This window comes from Ranitomeya variabilis, chromosome 1 (genome assembly GCF_051348905.1).
Source record: "Ranitomeya variabilis isolate aRanVar5 chromosome 1, aRanVar5.hap1, whole genome shotgun sequence".
Classification (NCBI taxonomy): domain Eukaryota; kingdom Metazoa; phylum Chordata; class Amphibia; order Anura; family Dendrobatidae; genus Ranitomeya; species Ranitomeya variabilis.
In genome coordinates, this window is record NC_135232.1 from 899,181,627 (window position 1) to 899,202,403 (window position 20,777).

General features: G+C 44.8%; 1 protein-coding gene across 19 annotated transcripts in view; it reads left to right on the forward strand.

Annotated features, from left to right (window-relative positions):
* CAMK2D (calcium/calmodulin dependent protein kinase II delta) overlaps window positions 1-20,777 on the forward strand; it is a 286,387-nt gene that overhangs the window by 110,745 nt on the left and 154,865 nt on the right. The window lies entirely within an intron of this gene.

Below are 20,777 nucleotides of genomic sequence, written 5' to 3' on the forward strand. Positions count from 1 at the left end.
ATGGTGCCCCAGTAGACATCTTTTCCCCTTTTATTCTTTCCAGGCACTGCTCTGTAATTTTTGTAGTGGATTTACCTGGTATTACAACTCAAAGCTTCTCAGTTCTATTGAAGTATATGGGACTGTTTTACCAAAAGAACTGTCCATGATAAGAAATGAAGGGGTTAAGTGCTCTAGTGTCACAAGCCCTTCAATAATTAGCTGATCAGTATGGTGCTGAAAGGTGATATCTCCATCAATATGATATTGATGGATTATCCTAAACATAAACCTTCAGCTTTGTAGAGCCAGAGCACCCCTTTTAATGTATATCAATTTAGTGCTTTAAATATAAGTAGCATTTAGAATAACATTGGACAGACCATGTAATATAGTCTACAGTAAGAGTGAAACACAAGTGGATAACATTTGGATGTCCTATTCCTGATTCATCGTGCATGGGTATCTTGCAGCATCCAGACATATAGACTATTAGCTTAAAGGCAACCTGTCACCCCCCAGGCATTTTTAACTAAAAGAGCCACCTTGTGCAGCCCTAATGCTGCATTCTGACAAGGTGGCTCTTTTAGTTCTGGTCCCTGCAAATGCTGCAATAATCGCTTTTATAATGTGCCCCCTCATACCTCGAATTAGACCTGGGGGCAGGTCTTTCCCCCCTAATACAGACGCACCACAGCCGTCACTCAGGGCCTCTGCGCGCCGGGCGCCGCCTCCTCTTCCTTCAGTAGCGTCCCCGGTGCCTGGGTTGTAAGTTCGAAGGACAGCGCAACTGCGCATGCCCGAAAAAAAAAATAACAGCGCAAGTGCCGGGAACGCTGATGAAGGAAGAGGAGGCGGCGCCTGGCATGCAGAGGCCCTGAGTGACGGCTGTGGTGCCTCTGTGTTAGACCTGGGGGCAGGTCTTTTCCTCCTAATTCGAGGTATGATGGGGCACATTATAAAAGTGATTATTGCAGCGTTGGCAGGGACCAGAACTAAAAGAGCCACCTTGACAGAATTCAGCATTAGTGCTGCACAAGGTGGCTCTTTTAGTTAAAAGCGCCTGGGGGGGTGACGGGTTCCCTTTAAAGTGCATTCCTGAGGTGATTTTTATGCACAGTAGAATATAGTAAATTACTTTAGGGATAGATAAAGCCTGGCTGACCAGAAAATCAAACCTGGTGTCCAGACTTTTGCTCATAACCGAATGCATGGAGCTTGATGCAGTTATTAACTTCAACTCAGCTGAGGCAATCCCAGACTATTCTTCAACATCTGCTGCAAAAAACGCTGCAGGAAAACGCCAGTGGTATTTTTTTCTGACGAGTCTTCTTTAGGGCATAGACAGACGGCCGTATTTCTCGGGCGAGGATTAGAACACAATCCTCAGACTGACAATCGGCTCTCCTGACAGAGTGTGACAACTGTATAGAAATACATCACGCAGTCATGCTTCGGTCAGGAGAGGTGCCGGGCCAGTCCGTGCAGTGCGTTGCGATCATCGCGTTGCAATCATCGCCTGAGTTATACGGCAGTCTGTCTCTGATCTTAGTGTCTTTTTGGTAGGTGTAGTTGTGGCTTTGCCTCTGGCATCTTTTTTTTTATTTTATTTTTTTTTCCTAAATATATAACCCAGTGAGCGGCTTCCAAGTAGAAGCCACCTGAAGGATGGTCAAGTCACTTCTTCCAGTCACTTCACAACTTTAGAAGCCTGCAGTCTTTAAAAGAAGCACAAAAATACTGGACATATGTTAGTTCATTTTAGCATTTTTTAAGTGGTTTTCCACATGGATTTCAGACTGAATCTGCATGAAATGTAGCTGTGTGCACATAATGTTAGTGCAGAGCATTCCTGAACTGATACACTAAAACCTGGGCACTGGATTGGGAGGTCTAGAGGCATGCATAATGCCCTATTAGACCCTAAGGGTATGTGCACACGTTGCGGATTTGTCTGTGGAATTTTCTTTGCAGATTCTTCCTCTCTTGGCTGAAAATGCAGGTAAAAATATGCACGGATTTGATGCGTTTGCTGATTTTCATGTGCTTTTCTTAATGCGGATTTGTATGCGTTTTTGTAAGCTAAATAAATATCTATTTAACAAAAAAAAGAATTGTGATGTCATTTCTTGTCCATCCTCTTCTTTTACATACTCCATTGAAGAATAATGTTTACACACACAGATAGATAGATTAGATATATCTATCTATAGATAGATAATCTATAGATGGATAGATCTATAGACAGATAGATATATAAATAGATAGATAGATCTATAGATAGAGAAAAAAAAAACAGCACTCCTAATGTGAACACATGTACTCTGCAAAACTGCATCATATACGGTAGATAAAAAAGAACACAGCAGCACATGTGCATGAATCTACGCCATGTGAAAACACAGACAAACATTCAATATTGAATATTTGTCTGTGTTTTCACATGGCCTAGATTCATGCACATGTGCTTCTGTGTTCTTTTTTATCTATATGATGCAGTTTTGCAGCGTGCACGTGTTCACATTAGGAGTGCTGGTTGTTTTTTTTCCTCTATTTAGTAACTGGATGCTGGCAGCCTCCAGGCTGATCTTGCACTCCTCCCATTGACCTTGCAGGTGGCCGTAGTCAGCTCTACTTGCCCATAAATTGTAGGCTTAGCCCTAGAGTGACATGTTTTGTCCATAGTTGTAGGCTGGTGGCCCAAAAGTGGCATGTACAGTGGAGTAGGACCCATCAGGGGGAGGATACCTTGCCATGGTTGATGGGCACACATGAATTGGCCAATTTATGCGCTAAGAACCTTCATTTCATTTATTACTGTAAGTTTTCTGAAAAAAAAAATTTTTTTGAAAAAATTTGTGAAAAAATATTTTTGAGAAGTATAAATTATATTGAATATTTGTCTGTGTTTTAACATGGCCTAGATTCATGCACATGTGCTGCTGTGTTCTTTTTTTATCTAGATCTATAGATAGACAATTACCAAGCCCAAAGTTTAGTAAGAAACATAATAAAATGGTGCATAAAGAGTTAAATAAAGACACACACACACACACACACACACACACACACACACAAAATCTGCATTAGGCCGGGGTCACAGTTGCGAGAAACTTGCACGAGTCTCGCACCTCAATACCCGGCGCTGCCGCCGGCACTCGGACCGGAGCATTGAGCTTCATAGAAATACATGCAGCCACACACTTCGGTTCTGCGGCAGTGCCGGGTATTGAGGTGCGAGTTTCTCGCAAGTGTGACCCCGGCCTTAAATGCAATATCTGTTTAATTTTAAAACGTAAAAAAAAAAAATAGCTTGGGCTCCCGCGCAATTTTCTGCGTCAGAGAGGGAAAGCCAGCGACTGGGGGGCCGATGTTTATAGCCTAGGAGGGGGTTAATACCCATGGATCTTCCCAGGCTGTGAATATCAGCCCGCAGCTGTATGTTTAACCGTTACTGGCTATTAAAATCCCCCCCCAAAAAAAAAAAATAAAGTGGGGTCCGCCTATAATTAATAGCCAGAAAAGGCTATACAGACAGCTGCAGGCTGATATTAATAACCTAGGAAGGTGCCATGGGTATTGGCCCTCCCCCTGGCTACAAACACCAGCTCACAGCAGCCCCAGAAATGGCGCATCTCTAAAATGTGCCAATTCTAGCACTTAGCCTCTCTCTTCCCACTTCCCTGCAGCGATGCCATATGGGGTAATAGTTGTGGGGTTGATGTCACCTTTGTATTGTAAGGTGACATCAAGCCGGCTTAGTATTGGAGAGGCGTCAATAAGATGCCTATCCATTACTAATAGTTAAGGGGATAAATAAACACACAGCCAGAATTAAGTATTTTAATGAAATAAAACACTAAACACAGTTTCCCATCTTTATTGTACTCCTAATCGCCCTCGATCACCTGTAAAAATAAATAAATAATAATAATAAACCAACAGCATACTCCCTGTTCCGACGTAGTCCTTAAAAATTAGTGTCCCACGACGATCTCCCATGTAGTACTGTCACATCAGGAGATGTGACCGCTCTACAGGGCCTCCAGTGACACACTGACAGGAGATAATGGCTCCTGCAGTGTTATCACTGAGAGTTCACTGGAGTTCATGCTCTCACTTTATGGCACTGCTGTGTGAGAATTTTCCCACACAGAGGTGCCGCAAGTGACAGCATGAACTCCAGTGACCTCTGATGGCGGAGTGAGCCACCTGCTGTCATTGTATCACTGGAGGCCCCTGGAGAGCGGTCACATCTGCTGATGTCACAGCTCTACATGGGAGAGCGTCGTGGGACATCCGTTATTAAATGGATTACGTCAGAACAGGGAGTATACTGTTGGTTTATTATTGGTGATGAGCGAGTGTACTCATTGCTCGGGTTTTCCCGAGTACGCTCAGTGACATCCGAGTATTTGACTGCTCGGAGATTTCGTTTTCATCGCGGCAGCTGAATGATTTACAGCTACTAGACAGCTTGATTACATGTTGGGATTCCCTAGCAAACAGGCAACACCCACATGTACTTAGCCTGGCTAGTAGCTGTAAGTCATTCAGCTGCCGACATGAAAACTAAATCTCCGAGCAGTCATAACTACTCGGAGGTCACTCGAGCGTGCTCGGGAAAACACGAGCAACGAGTATATTCGCTTATCACTATTTATTATTTTAAATTTTTTTTTACAGGTGATCGAAGGTAGGGGATTAGCTGTTTGGTGAGTATGTGGTATTGTATATGTATGTATGTGTTGTTTTTTTTTTTACACTTGAACACAGTAGCCGGATGATGGGACTACTACTGTCCCATCATCGGCTAGCTGTCACTGTAGCAGGCATAGCTGGATGGGACTAGTAGTCCCATCAGACTATGCCTGCCTACATACACACACACCCGCGCACACACCCGCGCACACACACACCTGAACCAAAACCGCAGATCTTTTTAAACCTGCGGTTTTGCTACAGATTTGCCTGACTCAATGGTAGTCAATGGGTGCAGAAGCGCTGCAGATCTGCAAAAAGAGTTGACATGCTGCGGAAAATAAAATGCTGCAAATCCGTGTGTATTTTTCCGCAGCATGTGCGCACCAATTCTCAATTTCCCATTGACTAACATTGGTGGTGCACTACACTGCGGATTTGATGCAATTCCGCGCGTCCAAAAACGCTGCGGAAACGCATCAAAATCAAAACGTGTGCACATGTTGCATTTTTTCAGTGAAGGGTTTCTTGATGCCTGCAAAGTGAGTGAGAATCATGAAGTCTCATGCACACTTTGCTTATTTGTGACTTGCAGATTTGGTGGAAGTTTAAAGGGAATCTGTCACACCCTGGATGTATATGACCTATTAATATGCGTATACAAGTAATAGAAATGTTACGCTAGTGCAGCGCCCCAGAGTCCTGGTCGTTGCAGTACTGTGGCTCCGCCGCTAAGGGGGGCTATGATACGTCTGATGGCACTGAAGGAGTTCATCTGACCAGGTATCACATACACCAATACATTTCACAGTCGGGCCTCCAGGGGGAGCTAAGGGTGCTATTTATTAGGCCACTCCTCACTGTGTGGGTAAACTGGGGGTCAGGCAGGAAGTTAGACAAAAAAGCTGACTGGGTTGGAACCAGGCAACACCTTGTGGCAGAGGGTGTTGCAGGGAAGATTCGGTAGGGTCCCTGTCAGGTTTGGGACCCTGACAGAGGCCTGGCAACAAGAAAGAACGTCAAGCGAGATATATTGTGCTGAGTGAGAAACGAGATCAAAGCAAGAAGGAGAATACCAGTAGGAGTCGTGCTGTAAGACCGAGGCAACATCCTACTGAGGCGCACAGCCGGCGGCCGGAACGCCGAGGAAGTATTTATATATCTAGCTCCAAGCAATACTTCAAACCAACGGCAGGACAGTCAGTCACAGGCGGGCTGTCTCATCTAAATCACCTATGCAGACATAGGGGGCAACCTGTGGAGAGGGGCGACTCTAGGGTCCCGGAAGAGCTCCGAGCCTACCCGTCATACGGGTGCGTCCCAACCATAACACCGGGAGGATTAGCAGAACATCATTAATCGAGTTGTTGTGAGGGAACACGAGAAACAGACACAACAGTTGTGGGGACTATCCCGTAAGCACAGCAGGGGAGGACCACAACACATAGCGCTAGCAGGAAGGCACAGATTTCCACCTGCAAAGGGAACTCTGGAGGTGCCATCGGACCGGCCGGACTTGCGCAGCCTGGTGAACCGTATTCCGGACTGAGGACCCAGAGACCTTCAGTAAAGAGGTAAAGAGACTGCAACCTGGTGTCCTCGTTATTTACTGCACCGCACCACCACCACTATCTACATCTATCATTGTGCGGCCCTCAGCAGGGTCACGGACCGGGTCTAGCCACCGTGACAACCCCAGAGCAGAGACTCAGAGGCCCGGTACCGGGTACCCCTCGGCCCTGCGGCAGTGGGGGGCGCTACAACTTGGCGTCACGAACAGGATCTACTTAGGCCTGAAGAATCGGGTCATGTGTGCCTTGGAACTGTGATTTATTATATTTGGACTGTGACTTATTGCAAGGACTGTGGATTGCCACTTGCCGCCAGAAGTTCCCGCCAAAACCGCCGCCATTACAGCGCTAAGGAGAGCGCAGGAGAAGAAGAAGGGCGTGGAAGTGGGCGTGAACAAGCTGAAGAGCGCGAAAGACAATGGCCGCCCAGTCTAAATATCTCGGCCCCTTGAGGACGTGTCCGTCAGCAGCCGAGATCCGCCTCCTGATCCTCAATGGTGGGCAGAGACAACGAAAACGAAACCGCCCACGAAGGAGAGAGCGGGAAAAGGACCAGGAAGAAGAAGTCATCGACATGGAGGACGCCATGGCCAGCCGCCTGGAGCCGGAGCGTGGGGTCGGAGCCGAGGACTCCCCCAGCTACCCGGAGAGGCACCGCAGCCAGACCTCCGCAGTTGACGCTGACCTCCTGCAGGCCGGAGCGCATGAGCTGGCCCACCAACTCCTGCAGACGCAGCTGAGCACTGAGGCCGGGTGGAAGAAGACCATCGTCGGGAGCCTCGCCAGACGTCTGTCGGCAGCCTCATCTGGTCCGGAGCAAGAAAGAAGTTCCAGCGCTCCGAAGCCAGAAAGCAAGGCCCTGCCGGAAAGCGAGGTGCTGCAAACGGAGATGATAACGTCGCAGCACAAGGCCCCGCAACCAGCGTTCCAGACCCCAGTGGAGACGGAGCAGACCGGCACCGGAGGGACCGCATCTGAAGCAGGTATGAAGGACGACCCTGCCCTGACGACCGACACCACTCCAGTGACTGCTAGTGCCACAGCTGCTGACTCCGTTCCAGTGACTGATCTTGCAGCAGCCGCTGCCTCTGCTGCGGCAAATGCCCCTGCTCGGGCTGCGCAGACCTCCATTGCTGCGTCCGATTTGGCCGTACATGCAGGACGGATTGGCGGCGTTTGTCCAGCGCTGGGTGTGGCCCTGGACCTCACTTTTCCCAGGCCAGGAAGGGTTGGGTGCCGGGTGCAGCCCTGGAGGCCGTCGAACTAGACCTCGGAAACCTGAAACTGTACATAGTTAACTGTTTGTTCCTGCTTTTTGCTGCTAAAACCCGTCCAGGGTTAACTCTTAAAGGGATCCCTATTGCTTTTTGGTTGTTTTTCTACCTTTTGTTCCGTTACTAAGAAACTGCTGAATCATGAACAATGCATGATACAAACTCCTTGTATATAGTTGCACCTTCTTAAAGGTGCTCTCTACTGGTTTTATATAAAAGACAGACTCTTTGCGAAGATACGGTTATTGGAACTTGTACTGGAGTCCTTGCTGCATACGGACTTGCAGCTTGAAAAGTTGCACTACCTCATAGAGACTTGGTCCCCTCTTAAAGGGGATGTTCATCGATAGCACTTAAGGAATGATGATGCTTTAAAAGAAGAAGTAATAATGTTGATATGTGAAAGTTAAATGTAACCAATTAGTTGATTGTAAGAAATGTTCAATAATGTTAATAGAAGAATGAGGACAGGAAGTGAACCCGTAGGGGTTAGTGGTGAGTCCTCTTAGGAGCCATATAGAGATGGCTCAGTGATCTCAAACTGAAAGAAAAACATGTTCTATACTGTGTATAGTAGTGGAAGGACAGTAGGCTCGGGCGGAAAGGAGCGGTCCTGTAATAGAAAGGAGAGGCAGTAGGTCTGGAGCGTTTAGGACAGGCGGTCCTGCAGATGTAAAGTAGGAGAATGTAGCACAGTTGCTTAAGCCTTATAATGTGTTATAAGAAGGTCTTTAGTGGATTTAGAGTGTACATCCTTAAAGGCAATGTTGAATTAATGTTTAAAATTTTGCACTTAGTAGAATACCCGGTTGGGTAAGAAAAGTTATTTAAAGGTATTTAACCATGTTTGTAACGTTTAAGTGTCCTCACCTCCCATAAAGGGAAGCTCTGTTCAAATATGCTTATTGTTATTGCACTCACAAAAATTGTATGTCTTTTTGCTGACACGTATTGTTGTTTTCTTCCCAGTCCAGGAGTACTGGATTTAACCAGGGGGGGAGTGCAGCGCCCCAGAGTCCTGGTCGTTGCAGTACTGTGGCTCCGCCGCTAAGGGGGGCTATGGTACGTCTGATGGCACTGAAGGAGTTCATCTGACCAGGTATCACATACACCAATACATTTCACAGTCGGGCCTCCAGGGGGAGCTAAGGGTGCTATTTATTAGGCCACTCCTCACTGTGTGGGTAAACTGGGGGTCAGGCAGGAAGTTAGACAAAAAAGCTGACTGGGTTGGAACCAGGCAACACCTTGTGGCAGAGGGTGTTGTAGGGAAGATTCGGTAGGGTCCCTGTCAGGTTTGGGACCCTGACAGAGGCCTGGCAACAAGAAAGAACGTCACGGGACCGTGCCTGCTCAGCATAGCGGCGGTGCCCTAAGAAAGGATCAGAAGCGAGATATATTGTGCTGAGTGAGAAACGAGATCAAAGCAAGAAGGAGAATACCAGTAGGAGTCGTGCTGTAAGACCGAGGCAACATCCTACTGAGGCGCACAGCCGGCGGCCGGAACGCCGAGGAAGTATTTATATATCTAGCTCCAAGCAATACTTCAAACCAACGGCAGGACAGTCAGTCACAGGCGGGCTGTCTCATCTAAATCACCTATGCAGACATAGGGGGCAACCTGTGGAGAGGGGCGACTCTAGGGTCCCGGAAGAGCTCCGAGCCTACCCGTCATACGGGTGCGTCCCAACCATAACACCTGGGAGGGACGGAAGATTAGCAGAAGATCATCTAATCGAGTTGTGAGGGAACACGAGAAACAGACACAACAGTTGTGGGGACTATCCCGTAAGCACAGCAGGGGAGGACCACAACACATAGCGCTAGCAGGAAGGCACAGATTTCCACCTGCAAAGGGAACTCTGGAGGTGCCATCGGACCGGCCGGACTTGCGCAGCCTGGTGAACCGTATTCCGGACTGAGGACCCAGAGACCTTCAGTAAAGAGGTAAAGAGACTGCAACCTGGTGTCCTCGTTATTTACTGCACCGCACCACCACCACTATCTACATCTATCATTGTGCGCCCCTCAGCAGGGTCACGGACCGGATCTAGCCACCGTGACAACCCCAGAGCAGAGACTCCGAGGCCCGGTACCGGGTACCCCTCGGCCCTGCGGCAGTGGGGGCGCTACACTAGTCCTACCTGTCTGCCTCATATATTATTGGTCTTGTGGAGAGATGTTATATTCTGTCTTTATGCTAATGATGTCTTTCAGGTTCTGGGGCTTGCGGTGCCAGGAAGAAATTCCTGCCTCCTGTCTTCATTGTAATACTACCCCCTCCGATGCATGTCAGTTATGGTCCCAGAATCCCACGCCTGCGTCCTGCACTCACTGAGAAATATATACCTCATCCTCCCTTCTGTTGGCACTTTATTATGGGATCTTCTGCGCATGTTTCCATCCCTCTTAATTGTCACAGCATACGACCAAGCCTTGTTATCAAGATTGATAATGGTCAAGGAGTGGTGCCTACATCTTATCAATACATTATAAATGTCCTAAATGGCCACATTCATTAACAGGGTTGCCCTAGTGTAGCACCCTCTTGAGCTGTGCACCCTTATCTACCATTCTTTCCCAGATAGGCCTAATTACAAGCTGAGCCTGGTTCCTATCTCTCCCCCTAGTTTAGTCGAGCCATGTTTAAGCACATAGAGAGGTTAGGCACTAGTTGTTAGAGACCTTCCACATCTAGGGTACATCTTGTCATAGTTGGATGGGGTGTTATTTATTTATTTTTTTTAGTTTCTTAAAAAAAAAAATGTTAACGAAGTACCTTACCTCTTTTATGTGTGTAGTAATAATGGATTTAATGTATTCCTGTTATCAAGAGAGTCTGGTCGCGGAGGGGTACCCACATCCTTACAATATTGCTTGTCTGCTTTAAGTGCTGAAAGTGCAGCTACCGGGAGAAAATGAACATATTCCCTCCCAGGAGCCCCTGGCTTTTGGTATAGCTACAGTCATTGCTCAGCACCGCTTGCTATACTGTGAGGGGCGGCTGTAAGCATGCCCTGGCATTTTGATTGACAGCTCACTCCGCAGTCAATGAAAGCCGCTGTACATGTGATAAGCAGCTTTGGGCATGCCCTTATGACTGCAAGCTATCAGTTCTCATGAGAAAATAGATTTATTTTCTCCCAGTAGCCACATTTCAGTAAGAAGGCCGGGCAGCATTGTAATGCTATTTACCTGCAGGTTAATAGCATTTGAGCAGGTGATAGACTTGAGACTTCATGGTAAGCGTTACAGGTGCTTCTCACAAAATAAGAATATTATCAAAAAGTTAATTTATTTCAGTTATTCAATACAAAAAGTGAAACTCCTATATTTTATAGAAAAATATTTAGAATTGAGAGTCCTCAGTGGTTGATACCTTTTAATTGCTAACTGAAAAGATGGTAACAAATTTCAAGCTTTCGAGACTACTCGGGTCTCTTCATCAGGCATAGACTAAAAGAAATTCTGGAGAATCACATATTTATGCACAACATAGCACAGAAAAAAAACCAACATGGATAAGACAGGTGACCTGAAGCAGAATTACCATGAGTGATAAACAGTTATGTCCATAAATATTGGACCAGTTCTTAGATAAGGATTGTTTTATTGTCCTCTGATTGGGGTCTGGTTCTGTTGTGATGACCCCACATTTTTTTTCTGTGATGTGTTGTGCATAAATATGTGATTCTCCAGAATTTCTTTTAGTCTTTGCCTGATGAAGAGACCTGAGTAGTCTCGAAAGCTTGCAATTTGTTACCATCTTTTCAGTTAGCCATTAAAAGGTATCAACCACTGAGGACTCTCAATTCTAAATATTTTTCTATCTACTGGCTAACACTGTACCAAGATTATATATCTTTCCTGTATATTTTAGTGTCATTACAAACCGAGTGATCCATTTCAAGTGTTTTTTTTCTGTTAATGTTGATGATTATGGCTTAGAGCCAATAAAAACCCAAACGTCATTATGTCAGTAAATTGGAATAATGAACAAAAAACACCTTCAAAGGCTTCCTAAGTGTTTAAAAAGGTCCCTTAGTATGATTCAGTATGTTTCAGCAGGTCCACAATCACGGGGAAGACTGCTGACTTGCCAGATGTTCAGAAGGCAGTTATTGACACACTCCACAAGGAGGGTAAGCCACAAAAGGTCATTGCTAAAGAAGCTGGCTGTGCACAGAGTGCTGTATCCAAGCATATTAATGGATAGTTGAGTGGAAGTAAAAAGTGTGTTAGACAAAGATGCACAAGCAATGGGATAACTTCAGCCTTGAAAGGATTGCTAAGAAAATGCCATTCAAAAATTTGAGGGAGATTCACGAGGAGTGGACTGCTGCTGGAGTCATTGATTCAAGAGCCACCACACGTAGACATATCCAGGACATGGACTACAAGTGTCACATTTCTTGTGTCAAGACACTCATGACCAATAGACAATGCCAGAAGCGTCTTACCTGGGCCACGGAGAAAAAGAACTGGACTGTTACTCAGTAGTCCGAGGTGGTTGTTTCAGATGAAAGTAAAGTTTGCATTTCTTTTGGAAATTAAGGTTCCAAAGTCTGGAGTAAAGGTACCGTCACACTAAACGATATCGCTAGCGATCCGTGACGTTGCAGCGTCCTGGCTAGCGATATCGTTTAGTTTGACACGCAGCAGCGATCAGGATCCTGCTGTGATGTCGCTGGTCGCTGAATAAAGTTCAGAACTTTATTTGGTCGTCCGATCGCCGTGTATCGTTGTGTTTGACAGCAAAAGCAACGATACCAGCAATGTTTTACACTGGTAACCAGGGTAAACATCGGGTTACTAAGCGCAGGGCCGCGCTTAGTAACCCGATGTTTACCCTGGTTACCAGCGTAAAATGTAAAAAAAACAAACAGTACATACTCACATGCGTCCCCCGGCGTCCGCTTCCCACACTGACTGAGCGCCGCAAAGTGAAAGTGAAACCACAGCACAGCGGTGACGTCACCGCTGTGCCCTGCTACTGCCGGCGCTCAGTCATTGCAGGAAGCGGACGCCGGGGGACGCATGTAAGTATGTACTGTTTGTTTTTTTTACATTTTACTCTGGTAACCAGGGTAAACATCGGGTTACTAAGCGCGGCCCTGCGCTTAGCAACCCGATGTTTACCCTGGTTACCCAGGGACCTCGGCATCGTTGGTCGCTGGAGAGCGGTCTGTGTGACAGCTCTCCAGCGATCAAACAGCGACGCTGCAGCGATCGGCATCGTTGTCGCTATCGCTGCAGCGTCGCTTAGTGTGACGGTACCTTAAGAGTGGAGAGGAACACAATCCAAGCTGCTTGAGTGAGTGTGAAGTTTCCACAATCAGTGATGGTTTAGGGAGCCAATGTCATCTGCTGGTGTAGGTCCACTGTGTTTTATCAAGATCAAAGTCAGCGCAGCCGTCTACCAGGAAATTTTTAGAGCACTTCATGTTTCCCTCTGCTGACAAACTTTTTGGAGATAGAAATTTAATTCTCCAGCAGGACATGGCACCTGTCCACACTGCCAAAAGTACCAATACCTGGTGTAAAAACAACAGTATCACTGTGCTTGATTGGCCAGCAAACTCGCCTACCCTTAACCCCATAGAGAATCTAAAGGATATTGTCAAGAGGAAGATGTGGGACACCAGACCCAACAATGCAGACAAGCTGAATGCTGCTATCAAAGCAACCTGGGCTTCCATAACACCTCAGCAGTGCCACAGGCTGATCGCATCCATGCCACGCCGCATTGATGCAGTAATTGATGCAAAAGGAGCCCCGACCAAGTATTGAGTGCACTTACTGAACATACACTTCAGTAGGCCAACATTTGGGATTTTAAAATCATTTTTCAAGCTGGTGTTATAAAGTATTCTAATTTACTGAGATAATGACTTTTGGGTTTTCATTGGCTGGAAGCCATAATCATCAACATTAACAGAAATAAACACTTGAAATAGATCACTCTGTTTGTAATGACTCTATATAATGAGTTTCACTTTTTGTATTGAAGAACTGAAATAAATTAACTTTTTGATGATATTCTAATTTTGTGAAAAGCACCTGTATATGTAGGAAAGATTGTCCCATTCATTTTGTGAAAACGTTTTTGCTCAACCTCGGCTCACGCTGTGATGACATTTCTGTTATTAGTGGACAGAAATGTGTCTAAGGGTAAGTTCACACAGGGCGTTTTTGCTGTGTTTTTTTGCTACTTTTTACAATAGCAGCAAAACCTATGAGATTTCAGAAATCTCATACACACACCTTGGGTTTTTGTTTGATCAGTATTTTGTGCTTTGCTGCGTTTTTTGGACATAGAGCATGTCACTTCTTTCAGCGTTTCTACTGCATTTTTTTACCCATTGACTTGAATGGGTGTTGAAAAACGCAGCAATAATACACAGGTATCATTATTTGCTGCATTTTTGCTGCTGAAAATCCAAGGACATTAGCATGGACAAAGAGAAAAAAAACGCACCAAATACGCACCAAAAACGCACCTAAACCTGCGTTTTTGACGCAGCTTCTTTCCTAGAAGTAGATCAGGATTTGATGCAGAAAAAAAAAGCAACAAAAACGCCCTGTGTGAACTTACCCTAAGACATAAACTGTGTTTGGATACAGGTATACGAAAAGTTGGCTTTGAAGCTACAACTCCTCAACAACAATAGCACCTGTTTACTTTAGCTTGCAGCATGGGGTGTAGCAGTCATCCTCCCTTCATCTTCTTTACAAGTCTGGATTTTGCTATAATTTTAAACTGTGCTTCAGGTGTTGAAATAATGAATCATTTTCTTGCCAGAAACTTTGGGAAAGCTCACAGTAAAAATAACATCTAGTATTCTCACATTTCCATGGTTAGCGAGCCAACTTTTTATGACGTTGTAAAGCCATGGCTCTATTTTGGGAACTGCAATGCAGAAGATCACAATAGATGAAGTATGCAAATTGCCTCGTCAGAGAGGAAGAGGACTTGAACTCTCTATTGTGCCAACTGTTGGAAGCAGCATCAGGTGGCGCTATAGAGTTCATGTCCACTTCCTCTCTGACGAGGCAATTTGCATATTAATTTTCCTAGAGGAGCATTGCAGGGTGAATAAGCCTTCTTACATTGGCATGCCATAGCTGGTATGTCACTCTCCGCAAGGAGAAACGCTACCCCTTAGACCTCAATAGATGACGTAGAATTTTATGACATTAGAAGGACCTAAAAAAAAAAATCAATGCACAATATCATTTTTCCCCAACACGTGTCATCAGGGGAGAGTCAGCATAACCCCAGACTCATTAAATGGCCACCTGAAATGGACCTTTTCATCTAATGACTGTGGGCACCGTTAGGACTTTTTTTTTTGCAAATTCTGTTGTTGCTCATCTATGATCAGAACCGGTACTTATCTAATGTTTATGGCCATATTAACCTTTGTGTAGCAAATGTAAATTTAATTCTGCTTCAGACGTTCCCATTCTCACAGACCCTACATGTATTGCACTACTGTAACCATCCCAACATTGCATTTATCTGCAGAAATACATGACCTGTGACGTATTCTGCCGAAATCTCCCTTGTGTTCCAGGTCTACAATTCTACTTTGATTGATTTTTACTTAAAGGACATTTAATCGCTGTCATTAATTTCTGTGCTTTCCATTACTTTGATTTATAAGTGCTTTTGTAATTTTACAGTAATGCAGCGCCGCCGTTCTTTGATCTAATTCTAGAAAACTGTGTTTTTTCTTTAATCTGACGGTCAGATCTAAAGGAGGTCAAATGAGGGCGCTTTGGGAAAGTGTTACACTTCTAAAGCCCTCATAAATTATTAACTTTGAGTGCATGCAGTATTTACGTATGATATCATTAAATGCTTTCAGCATGACTCGCCAAACAATTCAGACCACATGAGAGATATGTCTAGCCAGGCTGTTGGGAACCATCTGGAAAGCATTAAATAACCTGGTAAAGTAAGTAACTAACTGTGTCTAGTGTCCACTTTAGCAAAATGTTATATCGCAACATATAGTTCTTACTGTAGCGATACTTTAGTTTCTTTCTGAACTAATACAAGTGCTCGTCTTTCCTGTTCCTGCTTTTTCTTGGCACCAGAAACCAAAACACACACTTGAGGAATTTAAAAAAAAAAAAAAAAAAAAAAGGAAAATACAGTATCGTGTTTTTCCGTTAAGGTCTGTAGACTGATGGCAATCTTTCACTGAGAAATGCAGAGACTAGGCTAGAATGATGGTGGCATGTCCTCATCATGGGCTACCACTTTTAGCTTTTTGATCCAACAGGCAGTCGCTGACTGCATTCATTAAGCTTTTTTGCCCCTGCTTCTCCGAAATAACTACCAAATAATGTAACCATTTATATTAATGCTGTAAACACCACCACTATTGATGAATTTGATGGACCAGCGTTACCATGCCCCCATCCCACCCCACCTCCTCCACTTTGACTGAACTGCTTGAAACTGGTATGAACATGCAAAAAGTTTCAACATTTTGTTTTTATGCAATTTTTCTGATGAAATCTCTTTGACGTCCCCAATGTTTTCAACATTTCGGAGCACAGAGGCCCTTTCATCGGACAAAATTACTGAGATAAAAGCATAACCATTTAGAAGACATTATAAGACGTTTGTACATAGGGTGAAAGTGGGTTTGCACCACAACAACATTGAAAACCTATCCTCAATATGTTTAATGGCCATTCCCTGCTACCCAAGATTAACTCCTATTCTAAGGGTATGTGCAGACGATCAGTAAAAGCTGCGGGTTGGACGCTGTGTTGTACTTGCGCAGCATCCAATTTGCAGCGTCCAGATGTTTCAGCATAGTGGATGGAATTTCAAGAAATCCCATGCCCACTATGCGTCCACAGATGCCTGTGGCTCACCTGTGGAGACAGACATGCGGCGCGTCTCTCCAGACTGCAGCATGTTAATTTCTCTTGTGGAGCCGCGAGCCGCCGCAAGATAAATTTCACCCGTACAATGTATTGAACGCAGTGAATCCGCGCGGTTCAGTGATCACATGCTGATTCACCTGCGTTCAATAGCCGGCGGCGCTTTGGACGCAGCGAACATGTGCTGCATCCAAAGCGCTGCCAATTTCTGCCGTGTTAGGTGAAAATTGATAGGAGATGATCTGCTTTACTGATCTGCAGCACTCTGCAGAAGCCACTACACAGTGACATGGAGCTTTGCTTCTCCGCTTCATACTCTGTTTACATCTGGCCGCTGTGGAGCCGGTAATAGCTGAACATTGGCAGTGCCAGGTGTCAGACCCATGACTATTTGACATCTTTTTCCTATACATAATCCTAAAATAAAACAGTATTTTTCTATACTACACAGTACCATATAATGATTTTTGGCTGTGCAGTCCGGTAACCCGAATATCATGGACTGAACTTTAAAAAGTAAACTACATAATGATAATAATGTAAAGAGTATCATTGCCCATAGCAACCAATTAGAGAATTGTTTCAACCTTGTAATCTGATTACTCTTTATGGGAAGACACTGTTAGCTATTTTTTTGTTCAGTGAGACTATTGTGCCCCTCTGGTAGTCACTGACTCTTCTCCAGGAACTGCGCCAAGTGAGTGGGTGTGTTCTCCAGATTAGCATCTGGTGCCCTTACGCATTGTGAGAGAGGTTAATACATTAGTACAGCTGTAGTGCCAGCCTCAGAAGCCACAGCCTCTGCTCACATCTCAGTTTGATCCTACATTGGAGACATATGTTGGGAGGAATAAGCAATGTATACCTTATGACCTTGTATACAGCTAGATGGGCATATACAGTAGGAAAAGCAGCCAATTGTAGGGACTAAAACCCAGCAATTCTGTATGTTTTCCTGTATCCCTACTCCATACTGTGCAATATCCCCTAGGCCTCTGTCAGGTGAGTGGAACCCTAGGATGCGTCTTCACAAATGTAGGCTTTCGGAGTGAAGTGAACAGATCCTCACACAGGGCTGATTCACCGAGCACATTTTCAGCATTCGAACAGATTGCATTACAAAATTAAAACTGTTGAATTGATTTTGCAAAACCATATCTGGGAACGCCATCTGGAACGAGTGTTTCTTAACTTTTCCAGGATGTTAAAAACAAAAACTCTTGTGTAACTTGGAAAGCGCGAACACTTGATAATCTCCATGACATCAATGTGTAAAGATTCCTAAACTACAAAATATTTTCAGACCACAGAAATGTTCTGCTGGAAAAATGATTGTGTAATCCTCATTCCCAGTGTAATTGTTCCAGTCAGGTCCTTTCTACAGACAGCAGAATTTCTCTTAGATTCCAAGTTATTGTTTAGCAGGAAGTGTTACCCTGGTAGGACTCCTAGACCCAAGAGAACTGACCAGCAAGTCTTTGAGCCCTTCCAATCATTCCCATACGCCTTTACATTGAAACTTTTGTCAGGGTGAAGTCATGTTTCGGTGTCTGAGACCCCTTTCTTTTATAGGAAAATTTTAATTTTTTTAGCGCTTTTATATTTTGACTAGATGGTTGCCCGATTCTAACGCATTGGGTATTCTAGAATATGTATGTCCACGTAGTAGTATATTGCCCAGCCACGTTGTATATTGCCCAGCCACGTTGTATATTGCCCAGCCACGTAGTATATTGCCCAGTGACGTAGTATACAGCACAGAGCCACGTAGTATATTCCCCAGCTATGTAGTATATTGCCCAGCTATGTAGTATATTGCCCAGCCACGTATGACACAGGTAAAAAAAATAAAAAATAAACATAGACTCACCTTCCGTTGTAGCTGTGTCGCCTGTGTGCGGTGCATGCGGCAGCTTCCGGTCCCAGGGTGTGATGACATCGCGGTCACGTGACCGTGTAGCAGTCACATGACCGTGACGTCGCGGCAGGTCCTTTCCGTGCAGGCGCGCAGGACTTGTGATGACGTCGCGGTCACATGACTGTGACGTCATGGCAGGTCCTTCTGCCAGACCATCCGTGCCAATGGAACGTGCCGGTTGCATCGCGAGGAGCGGGAAAGGCAGCGTAGGTGAGTATATAATCATTTTTTAATTTTTTATTATTTTTAACATTAGATGTTTTTACTATTGGAGCTGCATAGGCTGCGTCAATAGTAAAAAACTTGGTCACACAGGGTTAATAGCAGCGGTAACGAAGTGCGTTACCCGCGGCATAACGCGGTCCGTTACTGCCGGCATTAACCCTCTGTGAGCGGTGAGCGGAGGGGTGTATGCGGGCGCCAGGCCATTTTCTTCCGGACTGTGCGCGACGCTGATTGGTCGCGGCAGACATGACAGGCAGCTGGCGAGACCAATCAGCGAACGAATAACCGTTACAGACAGAAGGGCAGACGGAAGTGACCCTTAGACAATTATATAGTAGATAATAAATAAATCTTGCTGACCACTTCAACTAGGTGTATAAAATGACGCTTCACAGAAAACACGGTGACTCCGACTGCATTATTGATGTCAGCGGTATATATGCTAAAATCTCATTTTCCATGGGTTACCCATGAGGGAGGGAGCCACCGAATGTATTGGCAAACTCTATGTGAACACCGCCTTACTGTATATTTTAATGAAAAGTGTGGCTAATATTTAAAGGGGATATCCGGGACTTTAAAAGAAATAAATGTGCCTTAGCACTACCAAACTTGTAATTGCTAACAGAGGCAACTACCTGCCTGTTGTACCCGGCACCAGTCATTGACCGCTCTTGCTGGACATTCACTTGCTCCCATCACCAGAGCATCAATTTTTCTTCCTTTTGACAGGGTGGACTACTGGTGTCATGCTGATTGACAGCCAGCTTCCTCCAGCAAGGTAGCGGAGAGCCAGCTGTCAATCAGCATGACACCAGTAATCCTGAGGAAAAGAAACTGCCGCTCTGTTGACGTGACGTCAGCGTAAGTCTGTAACCGCTCTATGCTGCTGGAGAATGGCACTGGGCACAACTGGCATCTACCTGTGGCTTAAAGCTTAGGCACTTTTTTTGTTCTTTGTCAAATCCCGCTCATCCTATTTAAGATTGTGGTGCTGTAATGATGAAGACTTGTGTAAAGGAAGGAAAAAGCTTTTGGCAACTAAATCACATTCTCAAATAAGCCTTCTACTAGTAGCCCCTGGCTGAGATTTTATCTGAAAGTAATAAGAACTGTGCTGTTTTCTTTCTATCGATGTATTTCGATTTCTATGTCTGCAAACATTAGAAAAACACGATCCTAGAAATGTCAAAATGTGCCGTGATGGGATATTTCACGCTAATGCCGCATGCCCTGATGGTGCCGCTAAGTCAGTGAAACGTGTTGGGACATATGTAGTGTGATTCATTTTATACAACATTATTCTGCCATATTAATCATGAATTGGTGGTACCCCAGCATTAAATCTTTACATACCAGCAATATATATGAAGCTCAGAGATTTATTTAATAATTAATACTGGCAAAATATGAATTTATTAAACTATTACCCCATTGAAATTAGTATGTATAACTAATATCCTGTTGGTAAAGGGGTCTATATTTAGTGGGCGACCGCCTTTTTTTGTGGTTTTTATATACCCTAAAGGAGGTCTCTGGCTTTGGAAAAGGCCCTATCTCCTAGCTGCAGTTACTAAAACAAACAAAAGAAAACCTGTGCTTTACTCGCCCTCCCCAAGTCCAGAGCGGAGTCCCCGCTGCTGCTTCCTCTGTGTGTCATTGTCTGAAGCGCTGAGGTCACGTTGACAACACGGTAGCCAACAACTGAGCTCAGCGTCTCTGCCCGAGTAACGGCATGAGCTGCTGATAGCCTCACAGCTCCCTGACTGACTGTAGCTACATGATGTCAGTGCGCTGGACCTGGGGAGGGTAAATAAAGAAAGTAAAGTGTTTGTTTTTTTTTTTATACAAACATCAGCTGGGGAACAGGGTTTTTCGAAGCCACAAAACTCCTTTAGGTGATCTTTCTCCTTGCAGTCTTTGTCCTTTTCTCCATGTCTACTAGTCTCGCTAGTTCTAAATAAGGGGGAGACCACAACAAGCAAATGGACTCAGTCTTTGAACAACACCAACCTGGCATTGTTTAAGCATTAAAAAAAAACAAAACAAAACACTACATTTGGTGGTGTTTCTTGTAATATGGTGTCTTTTGTGATATTCCAATATTTTCTATTTTTAAAAAGTCATGCACAGAAAACCCTCTCATTAAAGTCAATAGGTCAATCTTCATATATTCTTATGGCTGCTATAAAGCAAAACTCCGAA